The sequence below is a fragment of the Lethenteron reissneri genome, chromosome 24, assembly GCF_015708825.2.
Source record: "Lethenteron reissneri isolate LAM-NWPU_2019-01 chromosome 24, ASM1570882v1, whole genome shotgun sequence".
In the NCBI taxonomy this organism is placed as follows: domain Eukaryota; kingdom Metazoa; phylum Chordata; class Hyperoartia; order Petromyzontiformes; family Petromyzontidae; genus Lethenteron; species Lethenteron reissneri.
The window spans coordinates 15,345,650-15,358,128 of NC_083802.1; the positions used below are offsets into that span (position 1 = coordinate 15,345,650).

General features: G+C 49.0%; 1 protein-coding gene across 11 annotated transcripts in view; it reads right to left on the minus strand.

Moving 5' to 3' along the window:
- LOC133346666 (myocyte-specific enhancer factor 2C-like) overlaps positions 1-12,479 on the minus strand; it is a 112,331-nt gene that overhangs the window by 88,796 nt on the left and 11,056 nt on the right. The window contains exon 1 of one of the 11 annotated variants that reach the window (XM_061558431.1): positions 2,663-2,786. The exons of 9 other annotated variants lie outside the window; for them this stretch is intronic. The gene's annotated coding sequence lies outside the window, so the exon portion shown is untranslated. Of the gene's footprint in view, positions 1-93; positions 930-2,662; positions 2,787-12,479 lie in introns of those variants that run through there. One more of the 11 variants, XM_061558433.1, reaches the window with a different exon arrangement.

Below are 12,479 nucleotides of genomic sequence, written 5' to 3' on the forward strand. Positions count from 1 at the left end.
AGGGTCACGCGAATCTCTATTCGTGGTTCACACAAGACGCAACTTTACTGCATCATCAACTTTGGGAGCTTGTAATGCTGCAACCCTCCTCACCTTGTTCAATCTTCTTCGTCGCTTGATCGCAGCGACTGCGATGGACTTCCAGACGACGATCTCCCCGTTTAAAAGTCACCAAAATGTATTTTTTTAACAAGTATTTATTCCAAAACAAAAAGAAACCCCGCCACAAATCTACCCAAAGACGATTGTTTCTTCTACGCTTGGTCAAGCGCACTCCTCTCCACCATCCCAGTACTTCATCAATTATTTATTTGCGACCGTCAAAATGTTGCTAGCACATCACCCAAACCATAACCAGCGGAAAGTAAATGTATCTATTTTAATAAAAAAGAAGCGAGAGATGAGAGAGATGTGATTAGTTTGGCGTCGTTGTTGTTGTTGTTAGTGAGCCCTCTTTACACTCGACTATATCGACTGCAGATGCCATGAACCTGGGACCTCTTTCTTAAATCCACCTAGAGACCCGATCTCCTACCAGCGATAACGCATCATTACTTCGACTACCACCACACTTTCAGTAAATACAACACAACAATGACCACATGCAAATGATCAACAACAACAACAACAGATCGGGCCACCTCCCTGCTACCTTGCGCGCAATCGTTCAATCGCAATGATGCAACATGAACACAACGATGGGTCGTAGAAGCGACGATGGTGATGATGATGATCGTTATTATGAGAACACACACCAGGTATAGCTGATGACTACTACTGCAGCAACAACAACAACCACCACAGTGCTTATGTCCGTGCGAAATCGCGAGGCTAGCAGTCGTTTCCCTTCTTCATGTGCAGCAGCGTTGAAGGTGAAATTCAATGTTACGTGTCCCTCTCTCTCTCTCTCCCTCCCCTCTCTCACTCACCCACACACACACAGAGGGCTTGTTTTTTTCAACCTCTCTCTCTTCTGCCTCTGCCCGTCTATTACAGCTGGCAAGATACACACCAGACACACACACACACCACCACCACCAAGCCACACTTTGCAAGAAAGCGAAGAGAAGGTTAACACACAGCCACGCACTCAACTCACGCACACCACAGACAGGCAAAACGGAGGCTTGTTGTTTTTACACCACAGGCCTCTTCTTCTTCTTCGTGTGTGTCCCCCCCCCTCTCCGTGTCTCTCTATTACAGCACGCCTGTCATACACCAACCACACACATCAGCTGGCGAGTAAGCTAATAGGATAACACAACACACACCACAACACACACACACACAAGCAACAAGGCCACTATTATCGCGGCTCACCACGCACATAGAAGCATGTGCTTGTATCCACACTTTCTCCTCTCTATCTATTCTAACCCCCAACAGCTATCAAAGACACCTGTGAAGGCCGTCAAGGTACGCGATGGGGGGTGGGTGGCCAGCACCACGCCCGACCGCCTTTGTCTCCCCAATGACGATGTTTACACACCGCACCAGGTACTCATTTGAGGCAGAGTCAACCTAAGCGTTGGCCGCGAGCGGGAATCGAGGTTTGTAGCGCAGCGCGCTCATCGCTACACGACCACTCCCCCCCCCACAGTTGTCACAAACGCACTGACCACACACACACACACCACACACACCAACCACACACACACCAACCACACCACACACACACACCACACAAACACCAACCACACACACCACACACACACCAACCACACCACACACACACCACACACAAACACCAACCACACCACACACACACCACACACAGACACCACACACACCACACAGACACCACACACACACACACAAACACCAACCACACACTCACCACACAAACCACACAGACACCACACACACCACACACAAACAAACACCACACACACACACAAACAAACACCACACACACCAACCACAAACACCACACAAACAAACACCACACACACACCACGCAAACACACACCAACCAACTACACACCAATCACCACACACTCACCACACACACCAAACACCACACACACACCACACACACCAACCACACGGGCAATAAACCCAAACACGATCACCACAACAACAAGCACCCAGAGCTTACTCCGCAGCCTCTATCCTCCCGTTCCTCTTCCCCTAACCCCGCACAGCAGCCCCTACCACTGTCAGACACACACACACAACACACAGCCTTGTTGTTGTTGTTGTTTACGGAAAGGCCCCCTACGTCTAGCAGCCCCTACCACTGTCAAGACATTGCCGATTCCCTAACCTACCTACTCTCTCTACCGCTGTCAAACACACACACACAGATATTGACACACACACACAGGCCGGTTTTCACCGAATCGACTCTTCTCCCGTCTTCTTTGCATCTCCCTGTTCTCTCTCTCTCTCACCCACCCACCCCTTTACCCTCTCACTGTCAATCCGTACGAGCTGTCACACACACGCGCACACAGAGAGAGACAGCATCAAACGCACAGGGCACCAAAGCGCTCTCTCACACACCCCACGCCACCTAAATAGACGCGAAAAACACCGACGCAGTTTAAAAATTCCGGCAAGCTCACACGTCTCTCGCAAAAAGAGGCAACAAAAAAAGGCCCCAAAAAAATGATCAGCAGCAGCAGCAGCCGCCGTGGTGGTGGTTGCTATTTTTACTAACCAGTAGAATGTGTCCGTCGCGGCGCCCGAGATGAAAATTCGTAACAAACCTCGGCCGCTGCTATTTTTAGGGATTATGGCCGAGGGTGAAGCCGGAGCCGAGAGAGAGAGGAGGCTCCTCCCACTTCCCACCTGACCACGCCCCCTCCCTCGTCATCACTCGGACACGCCCCCTACACCCCCCCCCCTCTCTACCCCCCCCCATACACACCCCTCCTACCCCCCTGCACCCCGCCTCGTGCTACCAGCCCCCCCCGTCACCACTCGGACACGCCCCCTACACCCCCCCCCTCTACCCCCCCCCCCATACACACCCCTCCTACCCCCCCGCACCCCGCCTCGTGCTCCCAGCCCCCCCCCCCGTCACCACTTGGACACGCCCCCTACACCCCCCCCCTCTACCCCCCCCTACCCCCCCCATACACACCCCTCCTACCCCGCCACCACCCACCCACTCACCCCAGCTCGTCTCCATGACAACCCCGCCCCCACCACCACGGAAATGTACCCCTCCGCAAAGTAGCGCCGGAGAAGGGGAGGGGTGGGCGAGAATGGTTGTGACGAGGTTTGTTTGTTCTAAGCGGATTGATGATAATGTTGGGTGTTGAGACGCGGGTTGGGATGCTTGGTCGTACGCTTGTGGCGAGTGGACGCGCTTTTAAAAAGCGTAGCTTTTGGTGGTAAACGTACGCACTATTTGCGGGACGGGGCCGCTTCGCTCCTTAAAATGCGTCAAGTGACGCGCGCTGACGTCAATGGGATTGGCGGGCGGAGGGAGGAACGGGGGGGAGATAAGACTTTGGACGTGTCCAATTTCATACGAGGGTGTATTAAATTATATTACGTGAAATGTATTATTCTCTTCCAATTAATACATTCCTTTTAATTAATATACTGTTCTTTAACCTCTCACTAATTTCCCCCGTGTTGAAATTATTTACATTATTTTATATCTTCCATTAAAATGTCAACCCCCCCCTCCCCCCCCCACGTTGCCATGTTTTTCTCCTCTTTGGTTTCGCCCAATCTTGATTGACGTCATCGGAGGGGAGGGGGTGGGCCGGGGGGGGGAGTAGCGTACCCCCCAATTCCCCCCGCCCCTCACAACACCCTTAGCCCCTCCCCTCACTCATCACCCCCCCCCACCCCATCCTGACCGGCTGGTGTAGCAAACAAGACCAGCACCCCCATTCCAATTCCCAAAGTAAGCCCCCCTATCAATTTAGCTGGGGATGGTAGAGGGGGGGGTTACAGCTGACCACAAAATATACAAAGACAAAGATGCCCCGTATAGCTTTTAACAGACTGCTGGGGAAAGTGCTGCACCTATAAAGGTCGGCACGGCACACTAATGGGGTTGGTGACAAAAGCACCACGTCCGGCCGCCTTTGTCTCCCCAAATGACGATGTCTAAACACCGCACCAGGTACTCATTTGAGGCTGAGTCGACGTAGGGGAGCGCACTCTACCGCTGCCTTACAAAAGATACACACACACAAGACGCCCATAAGCACTGGACATTGATGGCTATTGGTTCTAAACATTAGCTGGAAAATTACTGCACTTCCCTTAAACTTTTGTTTACATTTAATGCCACTTAGATGTGGGCGAAATCCGCTCCATGTCCTGTGGTGCTGTTGGATCATTAACATCACAGGCTCATGAGAGGTGGCAGCAGATTGAGGAGGCCTTCATCCAGCAGTGGATCGAACATGGCTAATGATGATGATACATACAGATACATGTAGGGTCCTTTTTGGAAATTCACTCATGGATGGATGAAGACCTCTCCCATGCATTGGGGCTCGTGGTGGTAAGATAGAGTTTAGGAGGGGGGGGGGGGGTTTGACCATACTTCACCAGTAGGGGTTGGTTGAGGATAAGTGAATATATTTGTATCTTTATAACCAGGCGAAAGTTATTCGAGGTTAAAGTGTTTTTACACGGGAGACCTGAACACGGAAAAATAATAATAATGTGGAAATGTCCGCGTGTTGAAGGACAAAATGAAAACAAAACCATCTCAAAGTAAAATAAAACAAGGAAAGAAAATAATCTTCGAAATACGATACATGTAAATAAACTATTTTTTTAATCACCAAAAACATTCCAGATACGTATACATTTCTTCAAAGGTAATACTACAGTGCCAGGACTATACTGTATATACATTTTTAAAACTGCTTTGGGGCTAAGAAATAAGCAGCAGAGGTCAGTATAGAAAACACAAATTGTTGTGCTGTGCTTCTATGCTCCTCGCCATTCAACCCGCGCTGACCATCTTAGCGTGGTGAGGTCTGGTCACATAACCCCATGAGCCCGCACACGCAACAGAGGATTGTTCAAGGTACATGTCTCTAAAGCAAGAATTCGTGGGAAACCGACTTTGAACGAGTAAAGGTAGGGGACAGAGGGCAGTGCACAGGACCCGTTCAAGATATCACTTCGTAGCTGATATCAAGCCTCGGCCGGCAATCAAACTCAGCGCCGCGCTAACCACTCCGCCACCGCTCCGCCATCCTACCACCACCATGAATTCTAAACTCACGTTCAAAGCGTGAGACACGCACGCGGAGAGCGTGGAAGGGAATTAAAAAAAAAACCCACGGTCAGTATTTTATAACCGGCCACAGAAATTACCCGCGTACAAAAAAAAGTTGAATCAAAATGCCCATTAAAAATATCGACCGTACTCAACATTTTTGCAGGCGTTACCGACCGCTCGGCGAGTGGGCATATAACAGGCCTTGGAAAAACTCTCTTAACCCCCCTGCCCCCTCCACCCCCTCGATCCCCTAAGCATTGCCCCGTCGCGTCTCCACCGCCTCCACGTGTTTACCAGTCGCGATAGCTCGCCAGCGTGTCACCGCCGCCCTGTTTAGACTCCGCCACAACAGGGAATACTCGGTGGGGGGCCGTGAACTAAATGACTCGGCAAGTGTAGCAACAGTCGTCCTTGCCATCTTGTGGGCACACCGTAGAGTGATCGACAAGCAAGCGTCCATGCGCGATCTTTCGCACGGCACGGGGCAGCCTTCCGTGTTTAGAGAACGGCCCCGCGGAAGCGGCTACTACAGAGTTACTTCTGAGATCACTTTCAGGGTCCACACACACACACACACGTTCCCTCCTCAACCGCTCCATCACATGAGAGTACAGTTCTGTGAAGTTTGTCGCACGATCGTCAAACGGATATTTAAATCACCAGAGGAGCCATTTAGCCAAAAGCAAATGATTGTGATTTGTTTTCGTGCAGTCATTGGTGGGAGAGCTGGGATTAATTATCAACTATCTACCCTTGAGTACATGGTTTAATCGCAGACAGCTGCCTGGATTTAAACCCATGGTATCAGCTGTACCAGCTCAGCTCTCTGACCTCTGAGCAATCTGGCCATCTCCCAGTACTTCATGCACATGCGTACGAACGATCCAGTACAGGGTGTGATCCAAAAGTCAGGACACATCGGGTGAGGTACGGTGGTGAGATGTTAATTACCTCGCCTGGTATACATGAGGTCGTGGGTTCGATCCCGACCCTGACACCTCTGTATGTTTGGAGTCTGCATGTTCTTCCCGTGGCCGCGTGGATTTTTCTCTGGGTCCTCCCGGTTTTCCCTCCACGTTTAGAATCAAGATCACGCGTTTAGAGTATTTGGCTGCTATCAATTTCCATATGATAAGCCACTTCATTGAGCTATCATTTGTGGCCAGGTAGCTTCTGACAAAGAATTATATAGCTCAGTGGGCCTCACCTGGTAAAAAAAAAAAGATTTAAGTTCATTTCATTATTTTCAACAGTGGCATTACAATTTAATTGTTTATTCTTTAAGTTAATATTTTATCTATTATTAATTGATATTTTTCTTGTAGGGGTCACCTCAAATCCTTCGGATACAAAACTCGACCATGAACCCTGAATAAATTGAGACAATAAAACATCATGGATCAACGTTTAAAGATTACACATGTAATCTTTAAAAAGTCCTAAATATATTAGCAATAAAAATCATGCATGCATTACAGCTAATGGCAGTCAGTTTGAACACTTGTTTAAATACATTAAATAACCCAATGTGATAGCTCATTGGGCCTTACCTGGTAGCATATTTCAGTTTATTTGTCGAAATAAATATAATAACCTTACGTGCCCAAAATTTTGGGTCACCCTGTACAATGTGGGGGTGTGTGTATAGCGTTGCGAGATGATAAATTATCGTGTAAATGTATAAGTATTGTTCATAATCATATAACTATTGTCTTGAAATTTATGAACGTATGATAATATTAAGTAAAGAGTGATGAGTAAATTACGTTTCTATGAAAACAAGATCAGTCACCAGAACAGAATGATCCTTGGATTTAATTGGACTGTGTATGACCACTACACTGTATAAAGGTGTCATTTAATACTGTACATATAGTGACTGATGTAAATCCAATGGTGTTCTCGAATGGCTAGAAAAGCTCAAATTGTGTGCATACATCTACATCGCTTAACTGTCGTGCTTTTAGTGAAGCAAGAAATTTCCTCCAGTGGAGCCCCTCTGCCAGCAGTGGGTTGAACAGGCTACTGCAGCTTTGCGCCTTTACCTTTGTATATACAGTACATTGATGATGATGATGAAGCACAACAGACCTTAGGCGCAGCAAAGGAAAGGCAGCTACCACCCCTACTCTGATTGATGAGATGAGTTTGAGAATATTTTTGTGTGTGTTCGTAACAGATGGAGCGGGTGGGAGGAATTGTGAATTGGCTAAGATTGAGGAGATCATCGAGGTAAGCATGAACAAGGTCATATTAAAGTATTGTGAATATGGGGGGGGGGAAGCTATTTTATAGGCAATGTCCTGTTAAGTGGCAAGCCATATTAATACACGGCCTAATTGGAGGTGTTTTTTTGTTCACTACCATAAATTTCAATTAAGGAGCCAGTGGAAAATCCACAATGTCACGTTAGCACTGTACATGTTCCTACCACAACACACACAATGGCAGGCATCAGCACATATAGCTGATTGATTGATGTCCTTTATTTAACCAGGTGAGGGCCTATTGAGATTATATATGCATGAGGATATTGATGGGAAAGGGCAAGTTCGCATCTGCTGCTGATGTGGCACTCTACCTCCCAGGCGTGATGTGTCGCTGTGTTTTAATACTTCGTGTTTGTTGTTGTGTTGTTTTTATTTGGGATGATTATTATCTCTAGATTTGAAGCTTTCGTGACTGCAAGGATTCATATTCTTAGTTTATATACGGGGTAGTATCTCTTGTAATTTCTCATTTACTTGATACAGCAAGCGTGCTGTGACGGTTCCACCTGAAGACGGAAGCTTGTGGTGCCTCCAAAACGTCGTGATTTTTATTTTATTTTACTTTTATTAATTTAAATTTTTTACCTACATGACTTTACCGAAAAAACCTAAGAATGTGATTATTATCCTGCATGTATATCAGGTTAGCTCTTGGACGCCCTTAAACCCGAGAATATTTCCTCCTCATATGAAAGCTAGCTACTTATCTCCACCCAGATTATCGCCGGTGTAATCGTGTTGTGCCGACCAGAAATGAATATCAACATTGACATTAAGCATCGTCTTGTGAGCTAGAGTATATATATAAACCATAAAAAATTGCTGCCCAAATGCTCGACATTCAAGTAATGATCCAGAACATGCAAAATCAGAATCTTTATTTAGACTGGAGGAATCCGATGAGATATTTAGCTCTTTTTCACAGATGTCCAAACAGACTGACTACAAACTCATAAAACCCGAAGCAATACCACATACGTATTTCAACGTTATATACTGTGCTGCACTTTGTCTGGGAAAGCTTCTCCGAGTCTCAGCACTCCTTCAAGAGGTTGTGCTGCTTGATTGATTTGACCGGTTCCGACTTTGATTCTTTTTTTGTCTTCATTTGGGAGTACTCTGGAATACCTGGAGAAACTCGACCATGCATATGAAGGGGAACAACACACAACAGACTCCGCACAGATGACTTAAGCACCAGGTCCCCCAACCCTCATCGTGCTGGCCACCTCGCGGCCCAACGAGAGTGCTTTCGTGACTTTCACATTTCACGAATTCTTTACGTGGATGATCCCACCACCAACCCTCTATTACCGTAAAAAAGCGACGGATCTCACGCGTGCGTCACCACGCAAGTTGCTCTGTGATCTCACGACAGGTTGAGGTGGGCGGGGGGGGGGTGATGCGAGAGGATGCCGCTGCTGATGTATGGAGAGGCAAGACGAGAGGGGGGGGGGGGTGTAAGATGAGCAGGTGAATACTTAATTAGGGGACTAAACCGTGCAATTTCACGTGCGCACCAGACGGAATAAATCCCCCCCCCCCAGAAAAAGTTACAATATGCACCCAGAAAACTCTCCACTCAACCCACCCACCCAGCCGTACAAAAAAACAATGATAAGAAAAAAAAGACTACGTAAATCCGAGTGGCTGGCTGCATTGTAACACCAGACTTCCCGAGGATTGTCCCCACACAATGCGAACAATTTGAACGCCTCGCTCGCTGCGTGAATACCTCTAAGCGCCACGCACAGACGAAATGTCCTCTCCCCCGTGACTCTCTTGGAGCGCTGATTATTATTTACTCGAGTCCTACACTCACCGCTACTGGACATCTGTGAAAAAGAGCGTTATATAGTTCATTAGATTCCTCCGGTATAAATCAATATTCTCATTTTGACTTCAGTCTCTCCGGTGAACAACAACAACAAGAAAGACAATAACCGTCACTCGCCACTAAATGGCAGAGACATCATCACCAGTGCTTGTGGCAGGCTAGGTGCACTCCGAGGCCACGTGAAGCGTCAAGGGAATCACTGGTAGATCACGGTATAGGCCCAGGTGCCGTGGGTTGACACAGACAACAAAGACAATGATCCCCAGTATAGTCTTGACAGACTGTTAGGGCAAGTGCTGTTAGCGAGCACCTATAAAGGCCGGCACGGCACTCGAAGGGGTGGGTGGCCACAACACCATGCCCGGCCGCCTTTGTCTCCCCAGTGGCAATGTTTACACACCGCTACCAGGTACTCATTTGAGGCTGAGTCGACCTAGGAGAGGCCCAGGGACAGGTTCAGATAATCGTCACTGGCGTTTGCCGTGAATCGAACTCCGGTCGCCGAGATTGTAGCGCAGCGCGCTAACCATTACACCACCACCCCCCACACACACACACAGAGCGACACACACACAAAACACATGCTACTAACGTAAAAGTGGATTGATAGATTTATGCACCCATGCCGGACACTTATATAATGGCCTTTCTTCACGTGCATTCTCACCCCCCCCCGCCCCCCGCGTGTTTAAATCCCATCAGAATGTCACACACAGTGCCGACTCCGCTCACAACGCAGAGACACAATAGTTTGTGATTGTCCAAAGCAGGTGCCCATTGGTGCCATTACTGCTCACTGACGCACGTGGGAGATTTGAGCGTGAGCTGGAACCATTGTCGCTTTGATCGCAGTGCCTGCGCTCAGCTCGCCCACAGAGTGACAGGAGCCTGCGTGTGTATGTCGCTGTGTGTGTGTATGTCGCTGTGTGTGTGTCTGTTTGCGTGTGTTGGTGGATGCCTTTGCGAGAGTTTATGTGCGTGTTGTTGTAGGGAGCGGTAGTGCATCCGTTAGCGCGCTGCGCTCCGAACCCAGCGATCCGAGTTCGATTCCCGCTCGCACGGCCAACACCGGTGACGATTATCTGAACCTGTCCTGGGCCTCCGCTAGGTCGACTCAGCCTCAACATGAATACCTGGTGCGGTGTGTAAACATCGTAATTGTAGAGACAAAGGCGGTCGGGCGTGCTCCTGACCATCCACCCCCTCGTGTACCGTTCTGGCCTTCATAGGTGCTATTTGCTAACAGCACTTGCCCCCATAGTCTATGAAGGCTACAGGGGGGATCTTTGTATCTGTGTGTTGGAGAGCAGTAGTGTTGTGGTTAGTAGCGCACTGCGATTCCCGGCTCACGGCCAACATCAGTGACAAATATCGTAATCGATCCTGGGCTTGCTCGAATCAGTCTCAAACGAGTAGTCGTGTACAAACAACAGAACCGGGGAGACAAAGGCGACCGGGCCTGGGAATAGCCGCACCACCGTCCTAGTGCGCCGTCCCACGGCTGACATCAGTGGCCCCAACATTGGACAACATATGCAATCTCGCGTTGAAGAACATTGCGATGTCATGCGAAAGAGGTTTGCAAAACGTTCGTCACGGGATAAAAAAAACAGTCGCAAGCGGTTTAGCCATATCGACTTCCTCGGCGGCCCTATAACTCTGGCCCTAAACCTCAACCCTAAATAACCTTATACGGTGGTCCTAAGCCTCATCTGTTCACAAACAAACGAAGTTTTTAACCAACGCTCTCTTAACTTTATCCGCCCCGAGCCATAAAAGCCGAGTCCTCAACTATACCACCTCACCCGAAATGACCCCCCGCTTAAATGACCCCGAGTCACCATGGCAAGCTGTGACCTTTAAAAGGCGTGGTGGCTGAGCAGTTCAGCTTCCTTAAACAAAAATACCTCGGACTCTTTGATGAAAGGATGAGAAACTTTCTCGCGTGGCGAGAGTGTGAGGTGATGTCACCGCATATTACAAGTGGGTGTGCGTGTGGTGTGTGTGGGAGAGTTGGTTGAGAATTGTGGTGTCCGATGGGTGGCTGGTGGTGGTGCTGGTTGGTGCTGGTAAGCGCACTGCGCTCCAAGCCCGGTCACCCGAGTTCGATTCCCACTAACCGCCACCAGTTGACGATTATCTGAACCGGTCCTGGGCCTCCCCGAGGTCGACTCAACCTCAAATTGGATACTTGACGCTATGGGTAAACATCGCCAATTGGACGGCATCGCATCAGCCCCGGCTTCCTCGTGCCACAGACAAAGATCACACGTATAGCCTTAACAAACTGTTGGGACAAGTGCTGTTAGCGAGTAGCACCTATGAAGGCCGGCACGACACACCACGCTCGGCCGCCTTTGTCTCCCTGTCGTGGCGATGTTTACCCATCACCGGGGACCGGTTCAGATATCCGTCGCTGACTTTGGCCGTGAGCGCGGATTGAACTCGGCCTGCCAGGTTTCCCGCACCTCCGATTGGCACCGTAGGGCTACGTACGGTGCGAAAGAAGTTCGGCATACGCGCAGTACGCTACACTACCGCGTCTGTGCCAGGCCAGGTGCACTTTGAGGCTGTCGCGTGAAGTGTCGAAGGCTCGCTGCTGACCAGGAGGTCTCGGGACAGACGCAGGAGGTGCCATGGGTTGGACTGACTTGAGATGAGCGGTAGATGCACCACCAAGCTGTACCCCCTACTAACATGCCAAGTCCCCCCACACACACACACGCAGTCGTCTTCTTACTTCCCTATCCTCGGCGGAAATAGCTGGACAGGAAACGGCACTCACCCCGCAGCTCTTGGGCAATAAATAACCAACACTCTCACTGCGCCATTCTCATTTGCTGGTCCACATTTATTGTGGCTTCCTTTTAAATGTCGTCGCAATTCGAACCTAAACTCCGATCTTCACTCGACAGTTTTTGGTTTGTGTTTGTTTCATCCTCTTGGAGTCAATGCTCGTGTTTACTCCACGTGAGCGTGGACGAGTCGTGCGGCTCGAATGGAAACTCTCGCTACATTGGGAATTGTGGCATTATAGTGACGTTAAAAAAACACACAAATACTGTAGATCAAATACAAACATTAGTTGCTGAGCACGTGACCAGAGACCGACGCAAAACCCAAAGCGGTTACATAAAGCAACACCGCTCAGGGCCAACACAGTGCA